This window comes from Rhipicephalus sanguineus, chromosome 1, assembly GCF_013339695.2.
Source record: "Rhipicephalus sanguineus isolate Rsan-2018 chromosome 1, BIME_Rsan_1.4, whole genome shotgun sequence".
Lineage (NCBI taxonomy): Eukaryota > Metazoa > Arthropoda > Arachnida > Ixodida > Ixodidae > Rhipicephalus > Rhipicephalus sanguineus.
The window spans coordinates 86,542,919-86,559,568 of record NC_051176.1 but is presented as its reverse complement, the minus strand read 5'-3'; the positions used below and the strand labels follow the sequence as shown (position 1 = coordinate 86,559,568).

Here is a 16,650-nt window from a genome sequence, read left to right as displayed (position 1 = left end):
AAAAAGAAAGCCCGTATTCCTTCACGATGAGTTGAAATAGTAGTTTGTGCCCTGCGTGCTCAAATATTCATCCGCATTTCTTATTCAGTTCTCCATGAAATGTAGGACAGTTGATAGGTTTACTGAGGAAAGCTACGTAGCTGACAGCGATTTAACGCTACGGAGACGTTTAACACGCACACGCTTGTTTTTATTCCAGTAACAGTACGCAAAGGTAACTGTACAGCACGGAACTTTATTCGATTGATTACTTGCACGACAGTAATGGAACAAAGAACCGGTTATTTCACGGGACCAAAGTACGTTTTTTTCATGCGAACAATGTCCGCTGCCTTCCGTCAATCTATAACAACGCAACACAAACGCTCAAGATAATGTAAAGAAAAAAAAGATGTGGCTTCGCATAAAATTACTACGACATGAATCTAAAGTACGCAGTTTGGATTAATTTTGACCATCAGGGCTCTTTAACGCGTACCTTAATTTAAGTACACGGGTGTTTTTGTATAAATTTCGCCACAAGTTAAAATTGCGCAAGGCAACTCAGTTTTGTGGTTTCCGTGTCATTACATTTTCTGTTCTTTTTAGGGGACAATTTAAGTACCCAGGTGTCAGACGTGACTTCACAGAAATATTTCTCTGTAGTGGGACCAGGACCGTACACAACTAAAGCTCGTCGCGTAACCTATAAACGACAGTCCCGAAGTTATACACCTAACCACAACGCGCAAGTGCATAAGAGCCTTTTTTTTTACCACCGAGCCGCTAAAAGGCTATATTCACATGAGATTTAATACTTCTCACCTTTAGGACAACGCCAAGTGCAAGCTTGGCAATGCGCTTGGACCACAGAGCGGCACCTACACTGATATGACTCTCGTGAACGGAGGGTACGACGACCACACACAGCACTCTCGAGAAGTGCACTCACTGATCTTATTAGATGCGAAGTATCTTAAGGCGGAGCTCAATCCGGTGGTGGTGGTGGTGGTGGTGGTGGTGGTGGTGTGCGGCGTGACCACCCTTACTGCGCATGCGCATACCCTGTCCACACACCTCCTCTCCACTCACCATCTCCCCTCCTCTCTCCACTTTCCCACTCCCCTTTCCCTCTCTATTTCCCCTCTCCACTTTCCACTCTTCCTCTGAAACGCGGGCTTGACATGCCGAAATTCTCTCCTGCGCAACGCCGCGATGAGCTCGAGCGCATGCGCGTCCCCTCCGCTTATCTCTCCTCTCCCACGCTGCCCCCCTCTCGCCCGCCTGTCGACCACGTTCCCCGCTCGCCCTGTGAGAATTAACGGCCAGGCTAGATGGAAGATACGACGCGCGTAGCGTCCCTCTTCGCGTTCCACGACGCGAGGTCGGTAGCATGCCCAACGAACGCCAACGGAACGCGATCGTGCAAGTGCTCCGGCTTCGCAACGCCTCATGGTCCCCTTTAGCGGGAGATGGTGTAATTTTACAGCACATATACAGCCGGTCAAGGCCAAATGCTTCTTTACATCGTGTTAGGCATCCGTACGAGCGGTTAAAGTAGCACTAACGCAACGGAACAAACCACCTTCTGAGGAGCTGCATGACGTACGCGCGCATGCAAACACAACGTGGCTAGCAGACGACGCATGGAGCAATCCACACTAGGCGCGGTTCAGCCAGAAGCCGCCAGGCGGCGACTCCGCTCGATCTCACGACCAATAGCGCGCGCGCCAGCGATCGCGACCGCGCCCTTAGACTCAAAGTTCAAAGTGGCTGCTCGCGCGACAACCCACGCCCCCACCTCGTGTCTTTTCATGGTCGTTAAAGACGGGCGGGGCGTTTCATGTCTGCTTCGACGGCAGGCCTCCCGAGCGGGGTGATGTTATCGCATGCACCCTCCGGCGACGGAAATGGGCCGGCTCGTTTGATTTCTGCTTCGGCTGCGTTCGTCGCCCCCGCTCGCGCGCTTTTACCTGCGGTAGAACATGCAATGCGCCGGGGGATCTTATCACTTTGGACTTCATACCGGAAGGACATGACGGCGACGGCAGCGGCAACGGCAAAAACCCGTCGATACTGCCCATGTAATTTCTATCGCAATAAAATAAACAGCGTTTAAATCACTGCTACGCGCCCGGGTGCAAGACTGTGTGCGCGCCCACGAACCATTGCTGCAAGATATCGTTTTTTTAAGTTCCAAATGGTGAAGAGCGACAACTTGTGTGGGATAGAAATGTGTGCTGATATGAAAACCCCCTCGGTGACGAGTGCGCTGTGTGTGAACTTCACTCTGAGCCTCACTTCATCAAGAGAGACTATGTGCACGTAATTAACGGAACGAAAGTTCGAGTGCTGAGTGAAAAGCCGTCTACCTGACGCGGTGCCGACAATCTTACGCAATGCACTGTGATATATCTCCAAGGATACACCGGCACCGCGGCCTCGAATAAAACGGCGTCAGCTTGCGTCTGACGATCCCTGTAAAAGGAAACGACGTCGCACCGACCAGGGCAATGCGTCGTCTCCCGAAGAATGTTCAAGAGTCGCTACTGAGAACGAAGGCGGTGAAACCTACATGGTCGTGGGCTTCGCTACTGAGCAAGCCGCCTCCGTTGACGACCTGCGCAAACTCTCCGTTCCATTGACGTCATGGCCACTGCGCGAATTCCCCGAGCTCAACGGCGTATCATACGTTGCGTGCAAGTTGAAGCCATGCTTAGAGCAAATTTCTAGAAAAGGCAGGTTATCAACGGCGTTTCCTAGAAATACATTATTGCCGCACTTCACCACAGCCCTAAAAGTTACAATCCCTTCACGTGTCGTAAAAAAAATTAAAAAAAGAAAGAAAGAACGCTCGAGCCCGCCAGGCGACAAGCAATACGCACTCCCACGGCGCGTATTGCTTGCAGCCGGCGCGTTAATATAGTTCAGTTGCGATGGAGCGTCCATTTCTACGTTCTTTTATTGCGATAGCAATTATATGGACAGTCTCGGCTGATTTTTGCCGTCCCCGTTGCCGCCGTCATGCACCGTATATATATATATATATATATATATATATATATATATATATATATATATTGCGAGTAGTACGGGGATCGATACCCAGCACCTCCACCAAATTGTCAAGACGTTTATTTGCGGACACTCGGCGACGGCGACAGTCAAAGCGGGGCCGACTCTCTGCACGAGGGGCGTGCTCTCAGAGAAGAGGACGACCCACTAGAGGGCGCTCAGAGGACGACCCATTACTGAGTAGGAACGCTTCGCTACAATATATATGGGTCATTCCATGCCAACTGTCCCAGTCTGGGCGCTCGACAAAAATAAATTTCTCTGAAAAAATCTGAGAAAATTACAAGCATATAGACATTAGTTCTACAGTATTTTCCCAAAATATTTTGAGCTGCAAAAATTTTTCGGGCTCGTGAGCGCCATTTGAACTTCTCGATATGGTGGAAAACCAGGTACAAAAGAAAAATTCGCTATAAATGAACCGTTTCATGCATTCATTCGAAACTTGCTTTTTTGTGTTTTTGGAGCATCGCGCTTTCATTATAGGATGGTTGCTTAGAGTAGCTTTATATTTTTCACTCTTTGGCACGTAGGTAAAATTGAGTAAATTGCAGCGTTTTCGGGAATTTTTTTACAAAAGACGATTGTAGACAAAATACATCTATTATTTTTATAGAACTCTCTATAAAACGTACTATCTCCTAAAGTTTTTGTTTTGCCTGTGTGCGACGCACATGCTCCAAAATAAAATCCTGAACTTGGAAAAAACGCTACATTGGCCTATGTTGAGACGTCTGTAGCACCCTAAGGTGGTCCAAGAAAAAATAAGCAGAAAAGCGCATACGATCGAGAATCATAGCACCTTTGTCCACAGAAAGTTTTATCGAAGTAGTTTTTGTTTTAGTCAAGAAAAAAAATTTGAAGTTTAGTCCAACCGTTGCATTATTTTGCTATGGGGGCAGTACAAACCGACTCTATTTACCGAATAAAAAAAAGAGGTAGTGCATTCCTAGCACATGGTTTTCAGCTCTTTTTGTTAGTGTTTTGATATATATATATATAAAAGCCACAAAGAAAAATATTTCAGAAATACTTTCCGACGCGCGGAATTGAACGGCCGACCTCTCGCTCCGAAACGCGCGGCGTTAGCCGGCTAATACCCCTGTCACACGGGCGCCCACGAACTCCTTTTAAAGACCAACTCCGGCGATTTTTCGAGGTCGATGGATCTCAATGAAATTCGCTGGGTACGTTCCTTTGCACGTTTCCGTCATTTATGCCAAATTACAGGCTTGAGACATGCGCAGATTGTTTGCAAATGAATTTTAAAGATTGTCTGCAAACGCCCTCCTGGCTTCCCACAATTATTGGCAACATTGCGTCTGTGACGTCTGTATTGGTAAGGCAGCGGAAGTGACGCAGCCGAGGGCACCGCTAACTTCGGCGCTTCGGCCGCTACAGCGAGCGTCTGCTGTGCACAAGGCGACAGACAGCGTTGGTTTGGCCGGCGCTTCGCTGGTCGTCCCGACTGCCACAGTTTTCATACTCCGCGCCGGCGTGACCGGCCTGCCTTGCACGACTTCCGGTTCGTTCGTAACAACGTCTACGTCATACGTGGACAGTACACTCGGTTGGGTTTCGGTTTCGGTGTAGCGCTTTCTTGCTTATTTAAAATGATTCTCCAATTGGCCGAGTATTTCTGCTATCGGGCCCGTAACAGGAGCGTCTCAGGAACACAAAAGCACCATTACTTTGACATGGCCAAAAAATCGCCGGAGTTGGCCTTTAACTCCCTCGTCTTTTCCTCGAGGGAGATGGGGTTCATGTCACACGGTCACCATTTCGCTGAGGAAGTTAAATGGAGCTTTTGGTGGAGGGAGTTCGGTAATGACCATTTCGGCTCGATGGAGTACTCTCGTTCCCAGCCAGCTACTGCTACGCTGAAAACCGCACTAGCAAAATCGTCCAAATGAGCTCAATTATAATTTTAAAAGCTATGCTCTTTTTTTGCGTAGCATTTCACGCCCCGTAGTGTAAGTTTTAGTTGTATTTTTTCGGACATCAGCGCTTGTACTCTCCACACCAACGCCCCGCCAAGCCGCCGCTGTGAAGCGTCGCGCCATATTTGTTTCTGCACGTGTGAGGCGCACGCACAAGCACTGTGACAGCAATGGTGATTCCGAGCACTTCATCAACACACAAAAACACGTTTTTATTGCTTTAAAGGCGACTGCACAGGCAAAAAAAAATTGGACGTTTCGACGAGCGCAGCAGCGCTGTTTCTGCCCCATGCGGCAACCGTCGAAAGCTTGCACCGAGACGTGTAGCACGGCCACAGCTCCATTCTGGTTAAGCTCCATTAAGGAGTTCAATGCGGAACGGAGTTAAACGGAGTTCGGTGGTGGCCGTGTGACAGGGGTATAAGCCACGGGGCGTATCGTCTTTCAGCATGCTAATAGCCGGCTATTTATATACACCATTTACTTCAGCGTGCTTTCTTACTCAACAGCGAGATGGCGCGATGTGCGCGCTTTAAAGGTCGTCGCCCCGCCCCTGCGAACGCCGATGCTCCTCGCCCTGAAGGGCGTGATCGCCTTCGTGCGCTTATCTCAAGGAAAAAAAGAGGGGCGGGCGGGGGGGTGGAGCGGGGGGTTGTATTTGTTCAATCTCGGCGTTCCTGCAAACGCACCGGCAAGCAGCCGCCTGCGAGGCCGGGGGACGCTTTCAAGAGCAGTCAACTGCAGCGCTGCCGCTATTTTTCACATAAAACGGCCCCCTCCACGGCAGCCGGTTTCGCCACTCAAAATATTTTAGTACACTCAAACCCTGAGAATAGTGTAGTAGAAGCGTTTTGAGTGCGCCGAACAACCGGTTCAGCGCCTGCTTGAGAGTGAGGCGCGGCATGTGGAAAAAACTATGGAGGCGCTACGGTCGAAGTGGATATCGTTGCGTCGTGGGGGCTGTGCGGCACGCAGATCGCGCCAAGCGTTCATGTGGGATGCGGACCGCCTATGGCAGGGACGCCGATGAGCGTCTCTTGCGGTGCACTCGCGCGTACCGTGGAGTCCGGCGTTCCTCGATATGTGAGGTGAGGTGCGCGCGTATCCAGACTATCCCCCTCGACCACAGCGCCCTCTACATGTTCTGTCCACGAGCGGAGCCTCACATTGAACTATAGTGCACTATACTTTGAACCCGCTCGTTCGTCCCATTCAAATAAATATAACACACTCTAGCTGTATCCTACCGCAACACCTACGGTTTTATCTGGCTTAGGGGCGTGTTGGGGTGCGGTGCAAAGCGCTGAAGCGCTGTCTGTGTTGTTGAAAGTGGCTGGAGCGCGCTAGGTCTCTTGGTTTGCGGCGACGTTGCGGCTTTACAGGTTGCATTGGACAGTTTTTGCAAAGCGTCATTCACTCACCGGTCCGCTCTTATGTAGCGTCCCGAAATTGATGCAGGAAACTGCATAGATTTCACTTTTTTATATACAGAATAGTGTCTAGCCAAGACGCGGTCAACTTGGCTGCAAAACGACGACGAAGCGACGTGGACATGTGAGCCATTTATAAAGGTCATCATCATCAGCAGCAGCACTGCCATGCTCCGCTGAATCCCCTAGCGTGCATGTGAGCCACGAATACAAGGATCTACCCTTTTCTACGTTGAATCCGGTTTACAGAGGAGCGAGAGATGCGTTGTATGCCTACCACTGCTCTCACGATCGTTCTGCGCACGGATAGACGCGCCTGGCGTCGCAGCAAAAAATACGTTTAGTGTTTCTCGCACGATACAGTATTTTGATTTCCACAAAAAGATGATGCGTACTTTCGAGTGAAAAACACGGATGTTTGTTTTCAGATGTAAAAAAAGTAATTCATCATTTGGCAATGCCAAATCTGGAATACAATTGCAGAGTAATGCATTGTACCCAGGTGCTTAAATTTGAATCGGGTTTTGCTTCAAACTCACGGTCACACAAACCCTCTGCAATAAGTTTTACATAGCGAAGAATCAGGCACGTCTTAATTAAAAAAGTTCATACCACTTTGTTTTAAGTTAGGTGAACGAACACCGTGAATTTTAAGAACGTAATCCATACGAAGCAGGTGTGAAGCCTGTACTTCACATCATTCCCGGGGTAAAGTGTACTAGAAGCGTTTTAGTGTAACGAACGAGTGGTTCAAAGTGAGGCGTCAGCCGTGGACAGAACAGAGGGGGCTGTGATCGAGGGGGATAGGCTGGGTGCACGCGCAGCGCACCTCGACCTCGCCTATCGAGGAACGCGGGACTCCACGATATGCGAGTGCGCCGCAAGGGACGCTCATCGGCGTTCCTGACATACGCGATCCGCATTCTACAGGAACGCTTGGCGAGAAGCGCGTGCCTCACAGCCCGCACAACGCAACCCTATCTACTTCGACCGTAGCGCCACCATAGTATTTTCCACACGGTGCGCCTCGCCCCCAAGCAGGCGGGGACCCGGTTGTTCGGCGCACTCAAAACGCTTCTAGTACACTCTAATACAGCTGCTGCGCGCGGAATGAAACTGAAACTGTAGAAGAAAACTTGCAGACGGTTCGCTATAGCTAACGCAATCCGATTAGAATACTATACTTCCCATCATTCCCATGGTGGTTGAGCGATCGCAGCGCCAGACTCACATCTAGGTTATAGCATGGCCTCCGAGATTGGCCGGCGGCGCGCGCCACCGGCTAATCTCGGAGGCCATGGTTATAGTATGAATTGGAGAAACCATGCGAGCAGAAGCACCTACATGCACAAGAAGAGTTCGTAGCTATTTTACACCCACATAATGCAGCTTTATATTAGGAAAAGTCAAGCGAGACAACATCACTGAGATGCACAAGAAACGTTCGTAAAAGTTTGGCAGCAGTGTTGCGTATGCAAAAGTCTGTCAACAATCAAAACTGGATGCAGAGGTAAAACGGCAAGATGTAAGAATGATTGGAGAAATAATGCGAATAAATAGCACTGAGATGCACAAAAAACGTTAGTACCTATTTTCAGCCCCATAATGCAGATTTATATTTGTCAAAGCCAGGGGAGAACAACAGAAAAACTGTTCGTAAATGTTTGGCAACATTGCTGCGCACGCAAAAGTCTGCTACCAATCAGTCCTCGATGCGGAGATAAAGAGGCCAAATGTAAATGTGGAGAAACCATTCAAACAAAATGCACTGCGATTCCCAAAAGCGGTGTCCGTAGCTATTTTATCAGCCGCAGAATGCAGCTTTTAATTTGGTAATGCCAAGCGAGATAACACCACTGAGATGCACAAAAACTATTCGTAAAAGTATGGCAACATTGTTGCGTACGTAAAAGTCTGTCAGCAATCAATCCTCGATGCGGACGTAAAGAAGCAAAATGTAATTCTGATTGGAGAAACCATTCAAGCAAAGGGCATTGAGATTTATATTTATATTTATATTTGGAAAAGCCAAGCGAGAGAACACCACTGAGATACTCAAAAACTATTCGTAAAAGTTTGGCAACAGTGTTGCGTACGTAAAAGTCTGTCAACAATCAATCCTCAATGCGGACATAAAGAGGCAAAATGTAATTCTGATTGGAGAAACCATTCAAGCAAAGGGCATTGAGATTTATATTTATATTTATATTTGGAAAAGCCAAGCGAGAGAACACCACTGAGATACTCAAAAGCTATTCGTAAAAGTTTGGCAACATTGTTGCGTACGTAAAAGTCTGTCATCAATCCTCGATGCGGACATAAAGAGGCAAAATGTAATTCTGATTGGAGAAACCATTCAAGCAAAGGGCATTGATATTTATATTTATATTTATATTTGGAAAAGCCAAGCGAGAGAACACCACTGAGATACTCAAAAACTATTCGTGAAAGTTTGGCAACATTGTTGCGTATGTAAAAGTCTGTCAACAATCAATCCTCGATGCGGACATAAAGAGGCAAAATGTAATTCTGATTGAAGAAACCATTCAAGCAAAGGGCATTGATATTTATATTTATATTTATATTTGGAAAAGCCAAGCGAGAGAACACCACTGAGATACTCAAAAACTATTCGTGAAAGTTTGGCAACATTGTTGCGTATGTAAAAGTCTGTCAACAATCAATCCTCGATGCGGACATAAAGAGGCAAAATGTAATTCTGATTGGAGAAACCATTCAAGCAAAGGGCATTGAGATTTATATTTATATTTATATTTGGAAAAGCCAAGCGAGAGAACACCACTGAGATACTCAAAAACTATTCGTAAATGTTTGGCAACATTGTTGCGTACGTAAAAGTCTGTCAACAATCAATCCTCGATGCGGACATAAAGACGCAAAATGTAATTCTGATTGGAGAAACCATTCAAGCAAAGGGCATTAAGATTTATATTTATATTTATATTTGGAAAAGCCAAGCGAGAGAACACCACTGAGATACTCAAAGACTATTCGTAAAAGTTTGGCAACATTGTTGCGTACGTAAAAGTCTGTCAACAATCAATCCTCGATGCGGACATAACGAGGCAAAATGTAATTCTGATTGGAGAAACCATTCAAGCAAAGGGCATTAAGATTTATATTTATATTTATATTTGGAAAAGCCAAGCGAGAGAACACCACTGAGATACTCAAAAGCTATTCGCAAAAGTTTGGCAACAGTGTTGCGTACGTAAAAGTCTGTCAACAATCAATCCTCGATGCGGACATAAAGAGGCAAAATGTAATTCTGATTGGAGAAACCATTCAAGCAAAGGGCATTGAGATTTATATTTATATTTATATTTGGAAAAGCCAAGCGAGAGAACAACACTGAGATACTCAAAAACTATTCGTAAAAGTTTGGCAACATTGTTGCGTGCGTAAAAGTCTGTCAACAATCAATCCTCGATGCGGACATAAAGAGGCAAAATGTAATTCTGATTGGAGAAACCATTCAAGCAAAGGGCATTGAGATTTATATTTATATTTATATTTGGAAAAGCCAAGCGAGAGAACACCACTGAGATACTCAAAAACTATTCGTAAAAGTTTGGCAACATTGTTGCGTACGTAAAAGTCTGTCAACAATCAATCCTCGATGCGGACATAAAGAGGCAAAATGTAATTCTGATTGGAGAAACCATTCAAGCAAAGGGCATTGAGATTTATATTTATATTTGGAAAAGCCAAGCGAGAGAACACCACTGAGATACTCAAAAACTATTCGTAAAAGTTTGGCAACATTGTTGCGTACGTAAAAGTCTGTCAACAATCAATCCTCGATGCGGACATAAAGAGGCAAAATGTAATTCTGATTTGAGAAACCATTCAAGCAAAGGGCATTGAGATTTATATTTATATTTATATTTGGAAAAGCCAAGCGAGAGAACACCACTGAGATACTCAAAAAGTATTCGTAAAAGCTTGGCAACATTGTTGCGTCGTAAAAGTCTCTCAACAATCAATCCTCGATGCGGACATAAAGAGCAAAATGTAATTCTGATTGAAGAAACCATTCAACCAAAGCGCATTGAGATTTATATTTATATATATATTTGGAAAAGCCAAGCGAGAGAACACCACTGAGATACTCAAAAACTATTCGTAAATGTTTGGCGACCTTGTTGCGTACGTAAAAGTCTGTCAACAATCAATCCTCGATGCGGACATAAAGAGGCAAAATGTAATTCTGATTGGAGAAACCATTCAAGCAAAGGGCATTGAGATTTATATTTATATTTATATTTGGAAAGCCAAGCGAGAGAACACCACTGAGATACTCAAAAACTGTTTGTAAAAGTTTGGCAACAGTATTGCGTGCGTAAAAGTCTGTCAACAATCAATCCTCGATGCGGACATAAAGAGGCAAAATGTAATTCTGATTGGAGAAACCATTCAAGCAAAGGGCATTGAGATTTATATTTATATTAGGAAAAGCCAAGCGAGAGAACAACACTGAGATACTCAAAAACTATTCGTAAAAGTTTGGCAACGTTGTTGCGTACGTAAAATCTGTCAACAATCAAAATTCGATGGAGAGATGAAGCGATAAAATGCAAATATCATTGGAGAAACTATTTGAGAAAATACCACTGCGTGCTTTAGAAGCTGTCGGTGGCTCACCAATTTCGCTATTTAGCAGAATTGTGGTTTCAGTTAAATAAACATGCTGAGGTAAGGAGAAACATTGTTTTGCGTTTTGACACGAGTGTGTTTGTCTAATAGACATGTCCACTTCACCGGAGCGCATTCAGTTACTCGAAAAAGCTACGAGCCGTGACGTGATGGAGCTCTTGACAACGTCAAGGTACGTCAAGGCACCGAACCCGCCGGCACATTCCCAGCGTAAAGAGGAAGAAAGTGGAAGAAATGTACAGTAACAGGACACTTAAACAAACTTGAGATCTCTGAACTTGCGTATGAACGTGTTCAGATGTTTGAGAACGATGCAGGGAATGGGTACCCACCATCCAGGTGCGTCAGGCAGGCGGCCGCGTTATACCTAATTCATGGGTTAACGTGATTAGAGTTCATGCATGGCCTGCGAGATGTGCGTCCAAAAGCGGATCTCTGGGGGCAGCATTCATTGCGGCGAAACGCATTCCGTACCTCTCATTCGTGTCGAGAATTGCGAAAGCTTGGTGACGTTAAAATGACGTCGCGCAAGAAGGACCTGAAACAGGGGGCGCACTGCTCGCCGAACTGCAGCCAATCAGTAGTGGAGGCCGATATGGACAGTCCACAAGGTGGATACAACGAGAATCGCGCCCCAGGATTCTTCAATCATACGAGTTGCGCAACTCCCCATAGGCCCCATGTATCAATATCCGAAATCGCCATTGGCCAAAATCGTGGGGTGTGCTGCTTGTCGCGTCAACTGTTGACCAAAAAGAAACTATTAAACGCTATATCTTGTGTTTTGCGTTGCGCAGACCCGTGACAAAATGGCAGCACAAAAAGTAGCGGCGTGTCTGTGTTTTGAATTGCTGCTACCAGATGGCGCGAGCCTGCAGACCCCCGTCGAATCGGCCATGGGCATGTCCGGATTTCGGAACGCAGTTTCGCCCCAACTGGTAAGATCAAAGAACTCTTCCCTTAAGTACGTTGACGCACCGAACTCGCACAACAAACTCCCAGCATAAGAAGAAAGCAAGTGGACGAAATGTACCGTAACAGAACACTTAAAACAAACTTGACAAGTCTGTCCCTGCATATGAGCGTGTTCCAGATGCCTGAGAACGATGCAGGGAATGCTTACCGACCTTCCCAGGTGGGTTAGACGGGCGCACCACCGCGGTGGGCGGCCGCATTAAGCTTAATTCGAGCGCTAACGTGATCACAGAATCATAGTTCATACACGGCTTCCGAGATTCGCGCGGCCAGAAGCGGATCTCTGGAAGCCGCTCTCGTTGCGCTGAAGAACATTGAAAGCTCTGTGACGTCAAATGACGTTGCGGAAGAGGAACCGTAAACAGAGGGCCCGCCGCTGAGCGAGCTCCAGCGAATCAGCGGCAGCCGAAATGGAAAATTCGTTTAGCGGATGGACACATCGACAATAGCTCCGCTTAACTCAGCACGCCCGCGAACGCTCTGGTGAAACTTTGGCCGACTTTGGCCGGAACGCAAGATTCATGGGCGTGTTCTGACTGATACTCACGCGCGTTGCCGATCGGAAACAAGCTGCGTACTGAGAACAACTACACGGAACACGGTACAGGCGTCTAGCTTAGCTTAAGATCAAGCGTCTCCGAGCCCCTACGTGTGTGACAAAGGCAATGGAACAGCGGACATGAGGACCGAAATAATGCAGAGAGATTGCAGCAGCGCCCAGATTCACATAGGTAGGCAGGTAACTGGAAATGCTGGTGCCAACCGCGCCCGTAGGTATATAGTCAAGTTGCGCGAAAGAAAACAACGGAAAATTGAAGACAGGTGACGCGGAAGGTAATGCATGGGGTGCCAATAATGCGCGCTTTCTCAAGCATCGAGGCAAACTAGTAAAGGAGGTCCAACAGCGCCGCCTCACCACATCTCCGCACTGTCGTAAAGAAGGGCATTGGGAGACGATGCGAAAGCTAAATGTAGCTCTCGCAAAATCTTCGCTCCTACTACATCTTTGTGAAAACTTCTTTCGACTGTATATCTCCGGGAGGCGTCAAATCCATTCAAATGCGTTATTATTAGAAAGCGCGAGGAGTGGTTCAGGGCACCTTTACAAAAACATTTTAGTCTGGTTATTTTCCTGCCAACTTTCCGGCTAACCACATTGACGAAGACACAGAAAGAAAGACAACACATCGCTGGACTAGAAAATGAAAGTTTATTGACAATTTCTAATGAGCAGAGAGGTACATCGGCCTGGCACTCGGTGTTGTGGAAAGTCATTTCTCTAAAAGGTGGCCTCTCCTAACAAAACTCTAACAAAACTATTTCAACGGGAGTTATCCCGGAGTTATGCATTCGAATTCAAACCACTGTAGGAAACTAACTAATGAGTTAACGCAAACTAACTTTGTTTGGGCGACCCATCTTTTGAAGAACACTGTAATGCAAACCTCCTTGATATTAACAGAACTTTTTCAGAGTCCATTGTTTCTGACATGTTGCCCGGCGATTGGAAGGTGGGCAAGGTCGTACCGTTATTCAAGCCTAGTGACGCTCCTTTTTTTACTTACGTATCATTTAGCCAACTTTAGTTAACTTCCTAGCGTCTACTGTATACTGCTTGTGACGAAGCACAATTGATTTCGTAAATCAGTTTGACGTAAGGCGCAGCTAATTCAATGAGCCAATTACCTTTTCGCTAGTGTATTCTTAGATTGCCAGAAGGCATTTCACCTAATTCTTTCTCACGTGGGAAAGCAATATCCTCCGCAACGCCAGCCTAAAGGCCTGACTCCGGGCAATTAGAAAAGATGAAGAGGTGGCCGTGAGACACCACCTGAACGCCACCTCCCTTGAAAAAACAAATTTTACTAAATAAATTGGTATCTCTCTCACTCACTATTTCAATTAAAGTTAAGCAAGGTGAGCATTGTCCCCAACATTTCTGTTTGCATTTACAACTTTCTAACAGAACGCAATTTGCGACAGCTAACGATTCTGACTGCTCTACCTCCCCGGTTACTTCTGCTGTGCCGTAGAGTTCTGTCCACGGCAGCCTTTTAAACTTTGATCTATACTAATGACCTGGCTAATGTATGTAACTCAGTTACCAGTAAGGCTATACGCTGACAACTGCGTAATTTATCGCGTAATGTCACCTTACAGCACTTCATCTGACCTTAACGCGTTATCTGGTGCAACGCATCGCAAATGCATTTTAATGTTAAAAATCGTTACGTAAGGCAAATCACCCGAATATCAGTGACTTGCAACTCTTCTCTCCATGGCATTGATGGCTCTGTACGAGACGAAGTAACCTCGTTATAGTGTTCACATAACTGCTTACCTTTCACGGCAAACCCATGTTAACTACGTCTTTAAAAGCTCAAAGGGCCCCTTACGCATTTGCCTATGACGACTCGAAGGCGAAAGCAAGTTTCTTCTTTTTCTGCAGTCGATATAATCTTCCTCCTTGCCCCCCATCCTAGAGCTTTCTGGACCAAACGTGGTTTTGCACTGCCCCCAAGGTCGGAAGCATTGAGAGCTTTCGACACTTCACCTAGTATTGCATTGCCTCCGTGATCGGTGGGGCGATCCCGGAGGCACTGCCAAGCGACGATGGCATGTGATGATGTCATCATGTGACGTGACAAAATTTGGCGATCTGTGACATCATGATGACGTCATATGGTGACGCCATCACATGATGATGATTTTTTGCATCATTCGTGTTGACGCCGCCGACGATCAATTTCCCTGTTTGATGAGGCATCTAAGGCTTTCGCCTTAATAATGTTAATCGCACGTTAGATTGCTTGGTTACGCTGAAACTTTAAAAGGGCCCCATCATCTCGTAGATTAACATTATATAAAACATTTCTATGGTCTCAGCTTTATTACGTATGCGCTTTGTGGGATCCAATAATTTCTTTTAAATCAACAAAAACGTTACAAAACCCGTTTCACTATGTCACATTATTGCATCTTTTCAAATATATCATGGATGACACTTACCATGTAACTTCCCAACCTCCCTCTGCACACACAAATGCATCTTTATCGTTATTGCAAAATATTTTTCGTGATCCACACATGAAAGATAAACTTGTTAGTGATCCACCTTATTTATTTTTAGTGCTAACTACCGTCATAAAGTCACTTTTTGTCACAATAACTTGGTCGCTGACTCATTGAAGCCGAAGACAGCCAAGAAATGGAACCACCTCCTTCGTCCCCATTTCAGTGCATTTGGCTTTAAATCCGCTGTCGAGGATTATTAGTGTACGTACTACCGCTAGCATTCATTACCACCCATGTACTTTGTTTTTCGTCACCACTCCCTTCTGTAACGTTTTCGGGAATCGAGGGCGTTGAAATAAATAAATAAATAAATAAATAAATATTCATAGCCAAATCCAAAAGAAAAAAAAAAGAAAAATATACGCTCCCCGTCGGGGAATCGAACCCCGGTCTCCCGCGCCTTTCCACTCGTCAAGCAGGTGTACTGACCGCTATACTAACGAGGAGACAAGGTCGCGAAGTTCTTCAATCATACGAGTCCCAAAACACTTCATAGGCTCCATGTGTCAAAATACGGACAGGCGATTGGCCAAAATCACGGAGGTACGTCCGCTTATTGAGGCGCCATCTGTAGGCGGAAAAAGCAAGCTAATAAAGGGTATTCCTGTGTTTTGAGTTGACAGGTAACCATCTTGAAAGCTTTGCGAAGTGGGCAGCGCAACTCGGACGGAGAACGAGGAAGAACGCTTGAGTCGTGTTCGTTCGTTCTTCCTTGTCATCCGTCCGGATAGCGCTACCCACTTCGCAAATTATGTTCAGTTACCAACTCGCCCAGCTTGCCGTTTTAATCTTGACATTCTTGTCTCTCTGAAGGACTTCGATGACTGAAGTGAACTGGGAGATACATCCAACCAAATATTTTCAATGTTCAAGACCAGACGCTACGGAGTCCCCTCGGCTGCTTCTTCAGGGGTGACTGGGGGCTGGTTGGCTAGCAGCAGCGAGAAAGGCAAGGTAACGTCGGGAATTAAAAAAAACGTCGGGAAGGTAACGTCACGTACGAGCAAACAGGACTGGGAAGGGGCCATCTCAAGTTCCGCACTCAAGATCCATTCAACGGCCGTCCAGAGGGCCCGTGAAAGGGCGGAGAGGCATGGCCTCCCGATTCCGACATGGGAGCAGCCAGCGGCGAGTTGGCGGTCACGGCAGCCACGGAAAAGGACGAGCACCTATATGCGGCCTCGGTAGCCGCTGTAACGGCCGACGTGGCAGAGCAGCTGGCGGTTGCGCTGGCGATGCAGGATTGCAAACGGCCGCATACCTACAATGACTCCCGAGCAGCCGTCAGGGCTTTAGCCTCGGGAATGGTTGCTAGAGAGGCGGCAGCGCTTCTGTAAAGCAAGTCAACCACAAATTTTACCTCCGTGCATTACATCACGTGGTTCCCCGCTTACATGGGCGACGACGTGCTGCCGGGCCATCCGAACCCCAATGAGGTTGCTGAAGCCTCACCTCCAATGAAGCCTCACCGCCGTCGCGGCGCGAGAACCCTCGCGCCG

General features: G+C 46.6%; 1 non-coding gene across 1 annotated transcript; it reads right to left on the bottom strand.

The window, feature by feature from the left end:
• Positions 1-15,515: 15,515 nt before the first annotated feature.
• Trnav-gac (transfer RNA valine (anticodon GAC)) lies at positions 15,516-15,597 on the bottom strand. Its single transcript is given in 2 exon segments — positions 15,516-15,550; positions 15,561-15,597. It is a non-coding gene; the product is annotated as a tRNA-Val (tRNA).
• Positions 15,598-16,650: the final 1,053 nt, after the last annotated feature.